This window comes from Drosophila biarmipes, chromosome 3L (genome assembly GCF_025231255.1).
Source record: "Drosophila biarmipes strain raj3 chromosome 3L, RU_DBia_V1.1, whole genome shotgun sequence".
NCBI classification, from domain to species: domain Eukaryota; kingdom Metazoa; phylum Arthropoda; class Insecta; order Diptera; family Drosophilidae; genus Drosophila; species Drosophila biarmipes.
The window spans coordinates 2,519,984-2,540,455 of NC_066613.1; positions in this window are offsets into that span (position 1 = coordinate 2,519,984).

Here is a 20,472-nt window from a genome sequence, read left to right on the forward strand (position 1 = left end):
CGATGACAATAAAAACATCCTAGATATTGGGCCAACGTCTTAAGAAAGGACGAAACAAAAATAGCTCACATTATAGATATAGTGCTTTGCAGCTCAATTGCTTAAGATATATATAAAATCACGTATTTCTTGAGTGGTATTTTAGTATTTTTTTCGAAACCTGCCATCCAAAAACTTTAAACAAAGTTTCTTTTTTTTCCCCTGTTAGTGAGCCTATAAAGAAAAATATGTGCGACCTATAGTTCAGGTGGTTAATTGGTAAAGTCAATTTTAACGCCAAAAACTGTGGCGCTGTCAGTTCTCTTAATTATTATGGCTCGGGAACGGAGTATCAACAGTTTGATAAATAGGTAGAATAATTGCGTTAGAAAGCACTACTAATACTACTACTACATAAACTGATCCACCATCAGTGCCAGGCATTTATCCTTGTCCTTTGTGTCATTTAGTGTTACCTAGCTCATTTGGGTAAAAATAAGTAAAAGTTCTTTAAATAGTTTAATGATTGACATTGAAAACCCTTAAAGGATTTTTCTTTGAATGTGTTAATATTTTGTAACCTAATACTCGAATCTATTGCTCGAATGTTATAAACATTATTATTATTATAATTCAACAAATAATAAGTCTCGTTTAAACTTACTATATTCGCCAGGTGGGTTATATACATTGCCTAATTTTTAAGTCTGCTAGATATCGAAAGAATCGGAATGTGCTTTATGGAATTTTTTTGGATCATTCTCCACAGTAATTCTACAGGAAGATCTACCAGTCTAAAGGCGAAAACGCGTAATAACAGGTGGTGACGCAATTAGCTGATTAAAATCCGTGACACCTCATTAAAAAAAAGTTGGAGGATGAAGATCTCGTTTCTTAATTCTATTTTGGCTAGATGCATTTGATGGACTCCGAACAATGGTTTTGCCTCTATAAAAAAGGGGGTACAACAGATTATGTATTTAATACTGGTCTGGCTTTAAACGTTCAGACTTACGAGTACTGTCGATGGATTGGTCAAGATTCCTTCCTTTTCTTAAGTACTTTACTTAAGCAACCGTTCTTTGTCAGCGACAGTCTTGCTGGTCCGCTTGGGGCTTACTTACTTATTTGATTTAGCTAATGATGGTATACATTTAAGTGAGCAGTTGTCTTGTTCCATTTTGAAGTCCTTGGGCAACTTTGCTTCTACATAAACCATTTCTAGATCCGTAAGCTGTTTCATCAGAAACCCCAAAGAGGCAATTATTAGGTTCAAAAGCATCTTTTGTGACCTTATCAGTATTGACTGGCGGTCGGGAAATTTATTCGTTATCACAAATCATGTGATAAGTTATCATTCGAGTAAGCTGTCTTTTTACAAGCAACGGCCGTAGCCGAATTTGATTACCATTATTGTGGTACGTAATCCACAGGAAACCACAGGGCGAGCCCACAGAAAAGTGGAAGGTGTGGTGATGAGCCAATCGAGAAGCCCATTGAGAAGGAGTATGGACATTCTGCCGGTCGTGTCTACACCAAGAAAGTACATTTTGGCCAAAAGAATTAGCACCTAAATGGCGACTGTTGAATTTGTAAACAGCTTTGATTATTTTAAAAACAGTATTAGCTAAAAATTTATTAGTTAAAAATGAGTGAAAACGTCAACTAGATTTATCGGAAAGCAGAAGGTAGCGTTTCCGTCCCCTTGGAGTATAAGTTAACACGCGCAAGAAGAGTTTGGAAAAATTGCCAAATTGCAGACCGGATCCGACGGCCAACACGCGCAAGGGCGAAACTGCTGATCGCGCATTCCCGGGGCAGTTGCCCGGGCTCGGTCCCAACACGCCTGGAGCGAGTGATCGTCGCTAGCTGGATAGGGAATGCTGAAATCGCACTTTGGCGGTTGCGCCGCAGTGAAATAAGGGCTTTATGGTGCGATCGGGACAGACCTTTAGTTTAGTTTAAAACTGAACTCCGCAGCTATAGCTGACGATCAATATTATAATTAAGAATCCATTGTATGAATTTAAATATCTTTGCCTGGAAAAGGCTTGAGTGAAATAAATAAATACCTTGGTATCTAAATAAAGAAACACAATTAATTAACTGGCGCCCAATAGGAATAATTTTCAAAAATCCACCAAAATTAAACCAAATTCAAAAAAGTGAAAAAGTGGAGTCAATTGAAAAGTGGAATGAATATTACAAAAGTGCAAGTGTTTAGAGCAAGTGAACGCAAATAAAACAGAACGTGAGAAAACAAAATATGTGCAAGTTTATAACCAAGAGGGGAACGAAAGGGAGCTGCAGGGAAACCCCTCGCCCCCTCCGCGGGAAAAATTGAGCAAAAGGGAGCTGTAGGGAAACCCCTCGCCCCATCCGTGGGATCTACAGCAATAGCAGCAGAATCCAGCAACAATTAAAAGAACATTTAAGAAAATGTAAGTAGGCTATTTGTCCGAATTATCATAAATAAAAACGCAAATATAAAACGGTTCGCTAAATCTGTGAGCATTGAAATAAAACGATTAAACTTAAATAACACTTACCGTGTCGTCTCGTATTTCAAAGAATACACCGAGAGAATTGGTTCAAATTTTCACCAAATATAAACCATTTTCACCATATATAAATTTTAAAACCAAAGTTTTTGTGTAATTTTTTTTTTTTTTTTCAAAAAGCCAAAATTGATAGATTTACCGAAAGATATAATATAAAAAATACACAAGATAATGCTTTAAAACTTAAAAACATTTATGAATAGTAAATAAAACTTTATATTTCTTAAACACCGTTTTTCATGATATTTGATATTATTTCTCCCCGCTAATTTAATCAATAATATAAAAAAAACAACTTTTGATCAATTTTTATGATGACCATATATTTTTACCCATATAAACACAATCAATAAATCAGGCACTTCAAAGACAGCAGACGCAATTTGACGAAAAATTAGCCACAATTATGGGGGAGCTAAATTTACTAAGAAAAACTCCGAAAACTCAAACATTCCAAGAGATTCAAATAGAACCTGAAAAGCAATGTAATGAGCCCCTGGACATTATCAAGTCCGTCCCAGAATTCGACGGGAAACAAGAAAATTATGTTTCCTGGAGACAAGCTGATATCGCAGCCTACAGGGTATTTGAGCCCTATGAAGGGAGCAGTCGCTTTTACCAAGCGGTCGCAATCCTCAGAAATAAAGTAAGGGGACCGGCAGCTGCCGTATTAGCTTCATTTAATACGGTGCTAAATTTTCATGCCATATTGGCACGTTTAGACTTTACGTATGCCGACAAAACTCCGACACACGTAATACAACAGGAATTAAGCCTGTCCAGACAGGGCGACCTGGCCTTACTCAAATATTATGACGATGTAGAACGGAAGCTAACGCTTCTGACAAACAAAACAATAATGACGCACGACGCCGCCGCGGCGTCTGTTTTAAACACACAATTTAGGAGCGACGCTTTACAGAAGAAAAATCTGGTGGAAAAGATTATGAGTCCGTTGCTCAGGCGTCCGCCACGGAAATACAGGATGATCTAGACACAGATGAGTCCTGTAATTTTTTAGGGTAAAGTCCCTGCTTCCATATGTCACACGTAGGCTAGCAGGAAGAGAAATAAAATGGCGATGCCCCCGTTGCTTAGGCGTCCGCCACGGAAATACAGGATGATCTAGACACAGATGAGTCCTGTAATTTTTTAGGGTAAAGTCCCTGCTTCCATACGTCACACGTAGGCTAGCAGGAAGAGAAATAAAATTGTTAATTGACACGGGCACCTCGAAGAATTTCATCTCTCCACTCCCGGGGCTCAAAGGCATCGTGGCAGTGGATACCCCATTCGACGTAAAATCAATCCATGGCATTACTAAAATAAATGAAAAATGCCTGATTTTGCCTTAGCGCTCTTAAAGACTTTGACGGTATTATCGGGCTCGATTTACTTAAACAAGTAAATGCGAAACTCGATTTTACTGGAAATGTTCTACACACCAATAACGGAACTGAGAAAATTCATTTTGCAAGAGTTGAGAATGTAAATTTCATTAAAATCAATGATGGTGACGTGCTTCCCGCAGTAAAAACTGCTTTTGATAAAATAATATTAAAAAACCGTAAAGCCTTCGCCGATCCAGACGAGGCGCTACCTTTCAACATTAACACGGTAGCTACGATAAAACGGATGGGGAGCCGGTATATTCCAGGTCATACCCGCACCCCATGGGTGTAACCGAGTTCTTCAACGCAGAGGTTAAGCAACATCTAGCGGACGGCGTAATAAGGCCATCCAAATCTCCTTATAACAACCCAACCTGGGTTGTAGATAAAAAAGGAATTGACCAAAACGGGTTAAAAAAAAGCGATTGGTTATCGACTTTAGGAAGTTGACCAAAAAAACAGTGGACGATAGATACCCTATCCCTATGATTTCGACAATACTGTAAAATATGGGAGAGTCCAAATTTTTTACCACTCTTGACCTCAAGTCAGGTTTCCACCAGATAGAGCTGGCAGAGAAAGACCGAGAAAAAACGGCTTTTTCGATAAATAACGGTAATTCGAATTCTGTAGACTGCCTTTTGGGCTCAAGAATGCTCCAAGTATTTTCCAGAGAGCCATAGATGATGACCTAAGAGAAGGAATATCTAAGATATGCTATGTTTATGTCGATGATGTTATAATATTCTCCACAACCAAAGAAGACCATATTAACGATATCAATTGGGTATTACAAAAACTTCTTGAGGCCGGCATGAGAGTATTCAAGGAAAATTCAAAGTTCTTTAAAAAGAGCGTTGAATATCTCGGATTCATAGTGTTACAATGGGGGCTGCGGACATCACCTGAAAAAGTGAAGGCTATCAAAGAGTTCCCCCCGCCAAAAACTTTGTTCGAACTTAGATCCTTTCTAGGACTAACAAGTTACTACAGGTGCTTTATTAAAAACTTCGCGGCAATCGCCAGGCCCCTAACAAGTATCCTTAAAGGCGAAAACGGAAAGACGAGCAAATATCAAATATCAGAAAAATTGATATCGATCTTAACAAAGAACAAAGTGAAACATTCCACAGACTAAAAGAAATCCTAGCATCTTTCCTATCCAGACTTTAAGAGACCGTTCGATTTAACAACGGATGCGTCAGGCTTTGGTCTAGGGGCGGTACTATCGCAAGACGGACGCCCGATAACAATGATATCACGAACAATACGTGATAACGAAAAAAATTTTTTCGGTAAGCACCCTCGTTTTGTTTAAAACCAATGTGAGAACTATAGTAAACATTTCGGACCATGATAATTTGCTAAATGCGTTACAAGATGTGGTTAATGCCAATGCAGTGAACGCAATACATTGCTCGCTCCCAATCCTGGCAAAAATCCAGCACCGACTAGTAGAATTGTTCCCAGGAACCGTATTTAGACACACGAAATATTTCGTTCAAGACATAACGGACAAAAGCGAGCAGAAGGAAATTATATTAACAGAACACAATAGAGCCCATCGAGCGGCTCAAGATAATGTAAAACAAATTTTAAGAGACTACTTTTTCTCCAAAATGCTTAATTTAGCCACAGAAATAACCTTAAATTGCAAGACCTGTTCTATGGCAAAATACAAACGCCATCAATCCAAACAGACTATAGCACAAACTCCAATACCAGGTTATATAGGAGAAATTCTCCATATCGATATCTTTTCCACAGACGGAATCCTCTTTCTTACGTGTGTCGATAAATTTTCTAAATTCGCCACGGTGCAGGCCATCGCATGAAGGGCTATTGTCGACATTAAGGACCCTATATTAAACATAGTAAATTTTTTTCCAAATATAAAAAGAATTTATTGCGACATCGAAATGTCATTAAATTCCGAAACAATAAAATTAATGTTATTAAACAACTTTAATATTACTATTTCGAACGCGCCACCTCTTCACAGTACCTCAAACGGCCAAGTGGAGAGATTTCATAGCACTCGAACGGCCAAGTGGAGAGATTTCATAGCACTTTAGCAGAAATAGCCCGATGCCTAAAAATAGAACATAATCTGAACGACACCACTGAGATAATCCTTTTGGCTACCAACAAATATAATAAATCAATTCATTCAGTAACCAACGAAAAACCCATAGCAATTGTCCATTCCAAGCCCGCAGAATGCGAAAGGGAAATTAGCAAGAAAATCCAACAGGCACAAGAAAAAACCCTCGACCAAATGAACAAAGATAGGACCCATAGGAAGTATCAAGTCGGCGAAAAAGTTTTTCTGAAGGCAAATAAACGATTAGGAAACAAGCTTTCGCCGCTATGCTCAGAGGGAATCATTGAGGCAGACCTGGGGACCCCGGTTCTCATTAGGGGGAGGGTGGTCCACAAGGACAATCTTCGATAACGATCCTTACTACGCTTTTAGTTATTATATTCTTTTCATATTATTTCTAGGTTAAGACAATATCTTTTTATCTTGGCACTAGTGGCTGTTAGGACAGACGCGACGGTGAAACTCAACGACTACACGAACGCAGACTATATCCCGATAGAAGACAACGACATCGTAATCTGGGAGACTTACGGATACTTACAACACGCAACGAACCTGACAACTTACAATGACTACGTGGACCAGACAGAAGCAATGACGAAAACGTTCACTGACGATCATAGGACACCAGTAATATTAACGGACCTCTGACACATTCGCAAGTTGGTAGCTACCTTAAAAATCCACAATAGAGCAGCTAGAAGTATTAACGTAATTGGGACAGCCCTCAAAGTTATTGCAGGTACGCCTGACTTTAGCAGATAGGGAGCAGATAAAAATCAATCAAGAGATTTTAATGAGAACAAACGAGGGACAAACAGATTTAAATATCAAATTTCAAGAACGCTTAAATGAACTCGCGAACGCGATGAATAAAATTCAAAAATTCGATACAGAAAAAGAAACACACCTTCCGGAAATTATTTTGGTAAAAAATAGAATCGTTATCACAGATTTAGAAAACATTCTTATGGGCTTAACACTGGCATAAATAAACATTGTTAGTCCGGCTATCCTGGATAGCACTGACATTGGCGAATTTAAGGACAAACAGCCTATTAATATTAGTATTGTAGAAATATTAGAAGTATCTAGCATAAGTGTCTTCCAAAATTCAGAAATTCTTCACTTCCTAATTAAATTTCCAACTCCTAAGTTCGTATGTAAGAAGGTAACGGTCTACCCGGTCCAGCACAAGAACAAGATCCTAGACTTTGAGAACGGGAACTTAGTCGCCGAATGCCCAACGCAGAACCCTAACATCGGCTACTGTAAAGCGACTGTAGGCGCCACCTTCTGCAGGGAACTGCAAAACAACACTTGCGCACAGCAAATCGTTTCCGGAACCACTGCGCACTGTCTCACGCTCCCGGGTCACCTAGAACCGGTTACAATAGTGGATCATGGTACCCTCATCATCAACGACGTTGACGCAACCATTACCGATGATCAGGGCCGAGACCAGGTAATATCGGGAACTTACCTGGTAACGTACTCCGACAAGGTAGCCGTCAATGGAACCTGGTTCATAAACCAACTGGGAAGCTCGAAGAAGAAACCTGCAGTATCAGCTATGACCGTAGTAAACATCACTGGTCACCATAACCGGCTAAGTCTTCCATTTCTTCATGAGCTTAGCCTGAGGAACCTCCACCACATTGGAACCCTTAATGAGCGGTACTCGATGAGATCCTTCCTCAACAATTCTCTCATCATACTAGTCGCCATCCTGTTATGCTGTATTATCTGGCTCGGCAAACATTATCTGAAGAACAAACGTCTTGCCAGATCAAGGGCTGCCGATGACATAGAACAGACGGGTCACGGGGACGGCGACCATTTAAAGGAAGGAGAAGTTAACACGCGCAAGAAGAGTTTGGAGAAATTGCCAAATTACAGACCGGATCCGACGGCCAACACGCGCAAGGGCGAAACTGCTGATCGCGCATTCCCGGGGCAGTTGCCCGACGCTCGGTCCCAACACGCCTGCAGCGAGTGATCGTTGCTAGCTGGATACGGAATGCTGACATCGCACTTAGGCGGTTGCGCGGCAGCGCAAATAAGGGCTTCATGCTGCGACCGGGACAGACCTTCAGTTTAGTTTAAAACTGAACTCCGCAGCTATAGCTGGCGATCAGTATTATAATTAACAATCCATTGTATGAATTAAAATATCTTTGGCTTGAAAAGGCTTAAGTGAAATAATGAAATACCTTGGTATCTAAATAAAGAAACACAATTAAATAACTTATATATATTTTCCAGTATGAACGCTGTAAACTCGAGAACTGGAAAAACTGCAATACCGGGATTATGAATGCAGATTCTAGAGATTCCTGGACAGCTCATGTTGGGTGTTAGGGTGTCACGCCCACTCTTACGCCTACAAGCCGTACGAAACAGTGCCGCCCACAGTTTTTATGTCAAGTAATATGCACATTTATCGAATGCGCACTATACCTCATCCATTGTTGCATATAAATAAACAACCGATAAAGATACGAGTTCTTTGACCAAGTGAACGAAGTGTCATCATAAACTGTCACATGCAGACCTTAAGTGTATGAACATTCATTTTTCCTCGCGCTCCATATTAAGCGAGCATAGATATATACATAATAATATATAAACGTAACTGCCGCTGCTCAGCACCTCGAGACTCGACCTTAGTTGATGCGAAATGATATGATAGAACAGAGACGATCCAGAGCTGGACGCGGCATCATTGCTGCCTCCGGACAACTGAAATAAATAAAACAATAAATTTGTAAGCTAAACCCATAAAGAAAAGTAAAGACTTCTAACCTTTGAGGACTTAGATTCATAACATGGCGACCGTGACATCGTATGGACCAGCAAAAACCCTGCAAAACCCCAGCGGAAGAAGCGGGTGGCACGGCACCGGAATGGAACACACAGAAAGTGTGGGTGAGTAGAGTAGGTAATGGGCAATAAAATAATAAGCAGAATTGTACACGCTATGCGTTAACACGCAGGAAACGCCACCCACATTGGCAACGGCACAAAAGCTTACAGATGGGGTTGATTTTTTGAACGAAAGCCTCTGGCTAAGAAAGCCAAACTCCGTAACTCATTCAGCAAACATTAAAACTATAAATAATTCGCTTTTTCAAGAACAAAAAAAATTTTTTCTTTCCACTACAAAGCATATTTTTTTTATTAATAATAAATAACAAATGCAAAATTGAGCGAAACATTTTTTGCCGAATTAGAAAACAATAGGTAGGAAATCTTTAAAACACATACTTAGAAATTTAATAAGCAAATTTGATGAAAATTTGCAGGAAAATTATACTTACAATTTAAATATACAAAATCCCAAAATGGGACTAGCAGATTTTAAGACAGTGGTTTTCACTGATAATGTTATAAATAAAGTAGAGTCAAACATTATTGATTTAAAATTAGTAAATATATTAATATTAATAATTGTTCTCATAATGTGTGAAAATTGTTTTTATAAATTGTACAAGTTGCATAATAAGTGCATCAAAAAGAGGTACATGAGCCAGGCAGATGACCTGGGCAAAATTTAAACAAAAAAACATCAATTAATGAGTAATGACAACAATAATAATTCACATTGTAACACTCAAAGTAAAAAGAAATAAATAAAATGAAAATCATATCCCAAATACGGCTAAATTAAAGATATCTCAGTTAAATTATTAGTTTACCTCGGCACGAAATAATCTGTGAGCCACTGTAGCTCAAAATGCGTCGGAAAACTCAGCAACACAAAAAATTAAAAATTCTTATTTTCAACCTTTATTAACGTTTGTCATTTGGCGGATATTCCCATATCGCGATCGGCTGGAAACCTAAGTCAAGCCTCTAGCGAGGCGATTGGGGTGCACAGAGACTTTTTCATTGTAGGATGCTTTTTGTTTGTCTATTTGACTTTTTACAATAAGAATGCCTAGAGTTTTTCCCGATTATTTCTATGGGAGCAATAAGATATAGTTGTCCGATCCGGCTGGTTCCGACTTATACACTAAAGAAGACTTTTGGGAAAATATCAGCCCGATAGCTTTAAAACTGAGAGACTAGTTTGCATAGAAACGGACGTACAGATGGACATAGCTGATCGTCTAGTCTAGTGATGCTGGCGTTCACCTAGACAGGAGAAGATAAGAAAATTTATCTTAAACTAAAATAGCCTCCTTTGACTCATAAACGCTCGCTCCCCTCTGCCTGGACTTCAAAGTCCTGCTCTACAATTCAATACTTAAGCCAGTCTGGACTTACGGCTCCCAGTTGTGGGGAAACGCCAGCAGCAGCAACATCGACATTTTTCAGCGAGCACAATCAAAAATCCTGAGAACTATCACTGGGGCACCTTGGTATGTTCAGAACGACAACATCCACAGAGATCTTGGCGTTCTACCCGTAAAAGACGAAATATCAAAACGAAAAGCGTCCTACCACACCAAGCTAACTTCTCATCCAAACCAGCTCGGCAGGGTCCTAGCCAGGGTTTCATACCGGACCCGATGGCAACGAAATGACCTTCCAGATCAGCAATAGTTATCTGTCATCATGACTTTCAGATAGATTTTTAATTTAAGATTTTAGTCTCAATTCAAAGAAGATACAATAAATAAAATGCATATGTATTTTCATTAAAATTTTATATATACAAAAAATTATATTCGTTGGTTACGACTTATATATTGCCTGCTAAAGAAATAAGACTTTTCGGGAAGTTTTAGCCCGATAGCTATAAAACTGAGACAAGTATTGCGTAAAATCGGACAGACAGACGGATATGGGTAGATCGACTCGTCTTGTGACGCTGACCAAGAATATATTTACTTAACGGGGTAAGTTCGCGAAATTGGTGTCGTCTTGGGCTTAAACTAGTAAAATGAAAAAATATACCAATTGGGACTAAAGCAATAACTTTACTTTTAAAATATATTCATGTAGCTTTTTATCGAGTCTTTTCCAAGGGAATTTTCTCTATTAGCTTTTTTTAATTGAATTAAGTGCCGGTCGCAAAATATGCATCAAGTGCCCATTTCTTGATCAGGGAGATGTACCTCATCGGAAAAACAAGGTTGCCTTCATCAATTTATTTATAAAGAAAGAAAAAACTTGCCGTTTAATTTTGTTTAATTATAATGTGTTCTGCAAAGTTGATATTAAGTTAGCAATTCAACTCCTTAAACTTAAACTTTTCCAAAATGTTTTTAACTGGTATTTTGCCGTTTGTTAAGAATTAATTTTGTCTCTTTATTTTTAAAAGTCATCAGTAAAATTCCTCAAACTTGTTTTAAACTGGTACTTTACTATTATTTATCCATAGATTATTCGTGAAAAACTTCATTTTTTCGCTCAATTTTTAAAATTTATTTTAGTGTTAATTCGCAAAGTTCACCCATGTGTACAATCCCTACAACCAAATGAGCGATAATTCTATCGCCTATCGTCCAGAAGTCACTTCTAAGTCACTTCTGGAAGATAGAAAGACGATAGTACACATTTTACAAAAACCAAATATACATTTATCGCGTAGAAGTAACTTCTAAGTCACTTCTGAGCAATAGAAAGGCGATAGCACACATTACGATTGCGAAGAAGTAACTCCTGAGACACTTCTGGACGATAGATAGACTATTACACAAGAATAAGAAAGAGTTACGGCGACACTTCCAGAAGTTACTTATTTTCAACCTTTATTAACGTAGAAACAGGGAATAAACTATTTTCCTTAATAGCCACAGGTGCAAAAATATCCTTATTAAAACAAAATTCTTACACTTTTAAATACATACAAACAGATAATATAATAAATATACAGGGCATCAGCCTAGCGGTTACCAAATCAAAAGGACTGATTTCCACATTGTAAGCTCAAAATTCGATATCCCTTGTGATGGAATATTAGGAATTGATTTCATGATAAAATTTAACTATAATTTAGATCTCAATCCATCTGTAGACTGGCTTATAATTAGACCAAATAATTTAAATTATCCGATTTATGTTCCAATAACATACACTTCTAGTGACTTCTAGTCCGAAAAATGCACATATCATTAGATGAAAATATTGTACTAATTTCAAACCAGGAAATTCGAAATGGCATTTATGTTGCAAACACCACCAAACCAAAAATGCATTTCTCCGATTACTAAATGCGACCAGTACTTCTAACAATAAATATAAAAAATTTTAAATATGAAATATTTTAGAGCTATAAAATAGCTCAAACTAATTCCGAATGTAGAGAAAAATCAGTGTTATCACAACTTTCAAAAAATGTCCATTACAATTCCACAAACAATTTACAACCTTATGCACTCAATTTTTATAAGCAAAAACTCCTCATAGTCAAAAAGATGAAATACAGGTACAGGTACAAAAATCGAGGAAAGCAATGGCTTTACGCGATTACCATTCGACTTAAAAATAGCGCGAAATTCATTCCAGAGGATGATGACTATACCGAACTAGAACCTTCTCATGCTTTCCTTTAAATGAATTATCTAATTTTCATTGGTTGTTCCGAAAAACATATGCTTAAAAATATAACTGTCGTTTTTGAGAATTGTAGGACATACAAACTATACATGAAGTCACATTTTTGGGACACAAATGCACAAAAAAACTATCCAGTCCCATAAGATGCGAAAAAGGCTAGACAATTCGTTGCTTTTTGCAACTATTATAGACGCTTTATAAAAAATTTTGCCGAATATTCCCGTTACGTAACCAGATTATGCAAAAAAGATCTTGTACTGGCCAATAACTTTTTTCAGACCATACATTTATGGTAAACACTTCACTGTTCACAAAGAACACAAAGACCCCAATGACTAAAACCGAAACGCCACAAATTGCTTTCGACAGGGTAATTGGGGATACGATCGGTACACTACCTAAATCAGAACAAGGCAACGAGTATACCATTACTCTAATTTGCGACCTAACAAAATACCTTGTCGCAATACTAATTAAAGACAAAGGGCAAAAACAGTAGCTAAAGATATATTGGAAGATTTTATTCTGAAGAAATGTCCAATGAAGATGTTCATTACTGACATGGGAAAAAAATACAAAAATTCAATAATAGATTTGCTATGTAGAAATTTGAAATTTGAATTTCAATAGATAAAACCAATTGGGACGAGTGGCTCCAGTATTTCGTATACTGTTTCAATACAACACCTTCAATGGCCCTGCTAGAATTTTCTATCGCGGAAGACACTTCTAAGTGACTTCTAGATATCGCATTCGGATCGCGGAAGTCACTCCCGTCGGGAAGAAATGTGCCACTTCGGCGGCACTTCTCGGAGTCACTTCATCGACACTTCGGGAAGTCACTTCGGCGACTATTCTGAAAGTGTCTTCGGTGACACTTCCAGGAATGACTTCGGCGATACTTCTGAAAGTGTCGCCGAAGTGACTCTGAGGAACTCCGCCGAAGTGGCTCATTTCTTCCCAAGAGGAGTGACTTTCGCGATCCGAATGCGATTTCGCCGAAGTGACTTCTGGAAGTGTCGTCGAAGTAATTTCTGGAAGTGTCGCCAAAGTGACTCCTAGTAGTGCCGCCGAAGTGGCACATTTCTTCCCGACGGGAGTGGCTTCCGCGATGCGAATGCGATATCGCCGAAGTCACTTCTGGAAGTTACTTAGAAGTGAACAAACGCTTGTAGAAGATACTAGAATGGCCTTTTCCCATTGGAAATCATGAATAAAAAACTCGTTTTACATGTGAGGCAATATTTTGCATTTATTTTTTCCATAAGGAATTTGAGTGCTTGTTGACCCGGTCCTTGGCATATCGGAAATGCTGCTTAATAATTTTATTTATGTCCAGCTCCGTTCACATGAGAAATTAAATAATAACCATTTCTAAAATAAACAGAAGCAAGAACTACCATTTATAATTAGGTGGAGAGTCTTTGAATGCTTATTTCACTGCAATCGAGCCAGGTAATGTGAAAATATCTAGAACTAATCGTACAGCTTCACGTAAATTCGCACTCTTCATTGAGTTGGATATTTTAATGTGTTATAAAATTTAAAAAATACCGAAAAACAAAGCAACACACAAATTTTATACAAAATTTTATTAAAAAAGAAAGAGGAATTTTTAAGAAAAATGGGTAACGCCAATTATCGTGTCCTACTTTTTCCCAGTAACTTTGTTTTTCTATCATATATCTATTGTTCAGAAGTGTCTCAGAAGATACTTCTTCGATATCGCGACCCTTTTCGTTATCTATCGTCCAGAAGTATCTCAGAAGATACTTCTTCGAGATCGAAATGTGGTCTATCGCCTCTTTATCGCTCAAAAGTGACTTAGAAGTTACTTCTAAGCGATATATGTATATATTGGTTTGTAAAATGTGTACTATCGTCTTTCTATCTTCCAGAAGTGACTTCTGGACGATAGGCGTTAGAATTATCGCCCTTTTTCTTACAGGGGGTAAGTATTTGGGTAAGTATTTATAGGTTAGTATTTGGTAAAGCATCAAACTTACCAATACATTTTAATAGCATAGATAGAATAAAACTACTTTATAATGTAGATGACTATGCTAAGGAATCCAAGTATAAGCTAGAAGTACCTTATAAAAGAGCTAGAATAATGATAGAAGATAATCAAATAAAATTATGGAACTATTAAAAAATGATAATGTCAGAAGTGCTTAGCATCACCCTTTTGATCTTTTTTTAAGCAGAAAAAAAAAAGCACAAGCTCAGAACAAATTAAGCACTTCTTTCAGCAGAAGAAAAAACACAGGTTCAGCACAGGTTGAGCGCTTGTTTAAGCAGAAGAAAAAGCACAGGTTTAGCACAGGTTAATATAAAATATAATTTTGTTTTATTTCATTCCAGGGAGTAATAATTAAAAATGTTTGGGAGTTTTAATTGAATAACCACATCAGGAATTTGTTTACGTACACAAAAGTAAAAATTAAGGAATTTGAAGAGCAAGCATAAGTTTTCAAAACATCTCCTATTTTTGAGTCCTAGGAAGTTAGCACTTAAGATTTCAAGTTTCTTTCACAGTTTTGCAGTACCTTTCATATATTTATTAATATGCACAATTTCTTGTTTTTCCCTGCAAAAATCAATATTTTCCAGTGCAGTTTTTTTCTGCTTTTGGGAATCTGGAATTTTATTTTATTTAATGTACATAAACTTATTTTTACTTTCTCTGTTTGAAAAATATTGTTCTGCAGAAGTCTATCCTAGGAATCGTATATATATATGCTCTTAAATCACTGGTCTTGTTTAGGACGAAAAAGGCCATGCCTTCCAAACCAACAAGCAACAACAATGCTACTCCGTTGTTTTTCTATTTTTTTGGCATGTCCCGTTTGTCTGTGCATGTTCCGTTGCACATAAAAGAAGGCTATTTATAGACGTAACTGACTATGCAAATCGTTATACAAAAATATAGATTTGAAAATTGTAACTTTATTAACTTTTTAATAAGTAATAATGATAAACTTATTAACTGAAAAAAGAATATTTTAGAAGCCACACAAATTATTTAAATTTTTTGTATTTACATATCCGAAAAAATGTCTCATTATTTATAATGCAATGTTGCACAAAAGTCACCTATTTATTATTTGTCCTTTTTGCCTTCGCACGCATTTTTAGCGGTGACGTGGTAAGAGAGGAGAGAGGGGAAAATTTTTTTTTTTTCGTTCTCCCTGTAGCTGTCTTTTGGCTCTGCAAGAGTCGCTGGCTGCTTTACCAGAATATTTTGACGACAAAATATTTGAGAACCATTTTTCAAGGAATGAAAAGATTGCATTGGGCTTCCAAATCAAGGCTGAACGTCGGACGACCTATTAATTCATATTTTTTGTCGGTCAGAAAGGTTGGTCGCTGGTTGGAGCTAATGTGTGAATGCTCGCATTTTAATACTGCCCAATTATCCGTCCAACACAAGCATTCGTTGCTTGGAACAGTCGCCTAAGTATACCGAAGTATAAGGCTTCGAAGTGCTCATTCCACGAAAAACTTTTGTTGGATTTTACGAAGAATGGCTTCTGTAGGAAGAAGGAAGGGAAAGGACTCCTGCTAAGGGAAAGCTATTAGTGCCATTAACTATTGCCATGGTGATTGGCAACTTTCTGCAGCAATGACGAAACAAATTATATTTACTAATTAACAACAACAACAAGACTTGTTTTCAATTTTTATAAGAAGAACTAACTTCCTGTACCCAAGGTTGCTCAACATGACCCGCATCCAACAAATCAAGCAGTAGCCAAATTGGGGACAGACCACGCGCTCAGTATCGCCCTTTGGTTATGAGAACTGCTGATCAGCATAGTATAGTCAATGTAAACGGTTGACTCAACGTCTTACTAATTTGACTGTCGTTTTTAAGAAATGGACCCCCAAGTACAAGTTGTTTCTCTACAGCTCATAAGGTTTATAATGTGGGTCACTGTCTACTTGTCGAGACTGCCAGCAACGGCATCATTCAATGTTACACACAACACTGACTGCAAGTGGCTGGCACAGTAACCATTGTAGGCTACGACAACCCCAGAGGACATGTTCTAATTGCGACCAAGGTATCATTGGAAGGTCTTATCTCAAGGAGGATGGCCGATCTGCTATCTCTTAAAGAAATGTCCTTACCGATTGAAATCCGAGTAAAAATATCAACAGTGACAAAGTCAATACTTAAGCTATCGTTATGTACCTCCGATTTTGAAACAAGATTTATTATTTTCAAAGTTATTTCAAAACAACCATCATTACCGATTGCACTCGATCTTAACATTCCTGAGAGATTGCCGTTACAGAACCTGACTTTGACAGCATGGACTTATTGAATTCACCACAGTGGTTGGTCTGTGTGCCCGGGTTATAACTGGTGAACTTCTAAGACTAGGACCTAATAAACCTCTGGCGCAAGGAACTAGACTTCGCTATGTAATCATCAATTTTGTCAAGAAAGAAACCTCAATTTAGTCTTATTTTGGAACAAGACAAAAACGATCTTGCCAGGCATAAGCCTGCTTGTAAGCTAACGAATGATCAATTTCTGGTGAATTATAACCAATCTGGACAAAAAGATGGCAAACGTCATATCCCCCACCAAGAATAAGGGATTCATTTACTTAACATTGATGGTTCATACAAAAAACTGACCTTGAGCAATCAATTTAAAAACGAAACTGAATTGTCCGAACGGGAATCAACTGTCACAAATAACGGTTTAATAGGTGCAAGAGAAAAATCACTCAATATAAAACCGACTTTTCATCAACTTCAAATCTATAAGAAGCCTAAGATTTCGAGAGCGTGATGAATGCTCATTGACGATCAATTGGACTGTACTCTGCGCATATGTACATCTTACTTTACTAAACATCCGTAGTCTATGTAGTATGTCAGCATATACCACTTTAAGAATAAATTATCAACTTAACTCCGCGGTTCTGCTTCCTAGCTCTGGGAATATGCCTTGTACAATATTATCTCGACTCCCATATTATCTAACCTCCGTTAGCTCAACCTCAACGCCTGTCCGTCCATCGTCGTGACTAGATCGTCCTGCCATCAAAGCGTCCCCGTGCCAGCGACAAGGAGTTCACTATAGGCCCCTTTTCCCGCAGCGTGACCCAGAAGAGCCTACTTTAGTTAGGCACAAACAATAACCCTTTTTAGTTTGTAAAATACAAATTGGAGAATGGGAATTATTTTGATAAAAGATCTTTGTTGATTTTAGGTCGTCTGCTGATTATTTGACCGACATCTTAGCACTTATAAGTTTAAAGTTGGTCATTTGCAATATCTAACTAGCTGGTCCTAATCTAAACTCTTCTACATGTAAGAAATACATGCTCGCTCTCACACGTCTCATAATGAATTGGAAATCACGAACCCACAACAACTCGCAAGTAGCCGTTATAAAAAGAAAATAAATAATGATATAAATATTTTTCATTCCCCGTTTCACACGTCTCATAATGACGTTGAAATCACGATCACACAACAACGCGCAAGTAGCCGTTTAAAAATAAAATAAATAATAAGAAAAATATTTTTCATTCACCGTTCCTGCAATTTTAACTACAAATAAAAAGTCCACATTTTATTTTGTAGCCTAATAATATATTTGTTTATTTATATAAGAGTTGCGAATATGTTTTATTATATTTTGAAATCATTTTCTGATTCCATGCCAGTCTTATAGAAGAGTCAGGCGCATGTTTCCGATGTCAATTCAGAATTGCAGATTGTAAAGTGTAAGCCATAACTCATAGTTTTGAAATTATGTTTACCCTGACTTATAAACAAAGTTTTGGTGTTATTTTTATTTAATTATATGCCCTTTAAATTGTTTAATAAAAAGGTGAATTTCCTCATGAAATTGTGTATACAGTGTAAGGAACCGTACGGCTCCTCACAAATATAAGTATTAGTAGAAAAGGTTAGTATTAATCGTAGACAAGATGCTGGACACAAACTGGTAGTCAGTGATTTGCGAGCGGTCGATTGACTCGGACGAACAAAATGTAAATAGACGCAGCGGTCGTTTTGGCCCAGGCGAGTGGTGGCGAAGGACCTATCGAGGAGCACACGCACCTGACGCCAGGAGTGAGATCAAGATTCGCACCGAGGGGACACGAAACCTTCCAAGCTGGCCTTTAATTACCTACTTGTTTTCAAATAAACATTTTTCTGAGTCTTATTTATCGATTAAATGGGAAGGATAATTTTCACCCAGCCCGCCTTTTCAAAAAATATGTAAAAATTTGCTACTTTAAACAAATTTTAAACATCAACATTTTCCAAAAGTTAAACAGCTCGTTGTACTATTCCGTTTAAAGGGTTATATTAAGTTAAACATACATGAGGAGCTTTGGTATTTTCATGCTTGGTGTCCTTAGTTTTATTGATTTTGATTTGGATAAGTTTTCACTGATTGGTTTTATACGAAAGTACAGCAACAATAATAGGGGCCTTTAAATTATATTCATTTGGATTCAAAAATGGTTGCGTTTTACTAAGTTGATTGAAATCTTGTATACATTTCAATCACAGTTCAAGTGAAAATTTAAGTTTGATAAGTTTATTGAAATAAGGCCATTTAGTTCCACTTAATGCAAATAAAATTCTTAAGAGTTTTGGATTTTCGCGGTTAATAAACAATTTTACATTTCAGCTGTCATGCCCCAATTCGGGGTTTACTTACGATCGTACATCTTCCCTGACCATTGGCAGTCAATATGAATAAAAAAAATCTTATTGAAAATTAATTGTGAATTTTTATTCCGATTTGAAAGTGGCCAAACTAACCATTGGCGTGTAGTATTCACCATAATTGTTGGGTCTTAGAAGTACAACTGCGAATGCGCTATGGGGTGTATGATCACTTTTTGTGGCAATTAGGAATTTTTCGCAGGTTCATTTTCCAACATTGATTTGTTTGCTGAATGGAACAGCAAAAAGGCCTCCGTGGGAAAGACAAGGCAATATAATGCTTTTTCGACTTCCATTCTGTAGGGGTATAACGTATTCCCCTGAAGTTAAACACCAACACAAATATGACTTCTAGTCTTTTCTTTTATTTAATTTAATTTGGTCTGTTCAGGATCACGGTCGGCGTTCAACTGCTCTCGCTCTCAGCTCACGATCCCCATCAACCCCCGATTCACTGAGAGAGTGTGAGAGCGATGAGATTGAGAGAGAGAGAGTTAGAGAACAGTGAGCGGCATCGTACAACAACAACAACAACAACTTATTCTTAGAACTTACACGACTGATCTAGAAGGAATACAATAACATACACATACATACATACTACGACGTAGCAATCCTGCTACAATTCGGCCGTCCTGACATTTTAAGATCCCCTGATCTTGTGTTAATTAACAATTGATTTTTTTGCTTATATTTATCTTAGTTTCTATAATTTAGTTTTGTATTTACAAATTCTTAGATATATTCACAACTTTATTTTCGTTTTCCAATCCAATGCTTAATATTTTGGCTACTCCAGACACATTGATAAGGGCAACGCGATAATTGAAAACCTTCAACATCTTTTATTAAGTATCTATCATTCCTCAAAATTTTATCTATAACATAAGGGCCCTTGTGTTTAGGTATTAGCTTTCTTGCGACTCCTACTGAGCTATCAAAATTTTTTACCATGATATAGTCTCCTACTTTGTACTCCGAACTCTTTGTTCTTTTTTCATTATATCTCTGTTCGTTGTCTTTTTGTAATTTTCTTTGCGCTTCTGAACCATCTTTTCTAATTTTGTCTAAATCTCTAACATCACTAACATTATCTAATTCTTCTAACTTTTGTCTCAATTCATCAATAACTTTCCCTTTCTGCTCGATTCCAAACAACATTTTACTTGGCATTTGAGCTATGCTTCTTTGCTTCGTGTTGTTCAATGAAAACTCAACATCT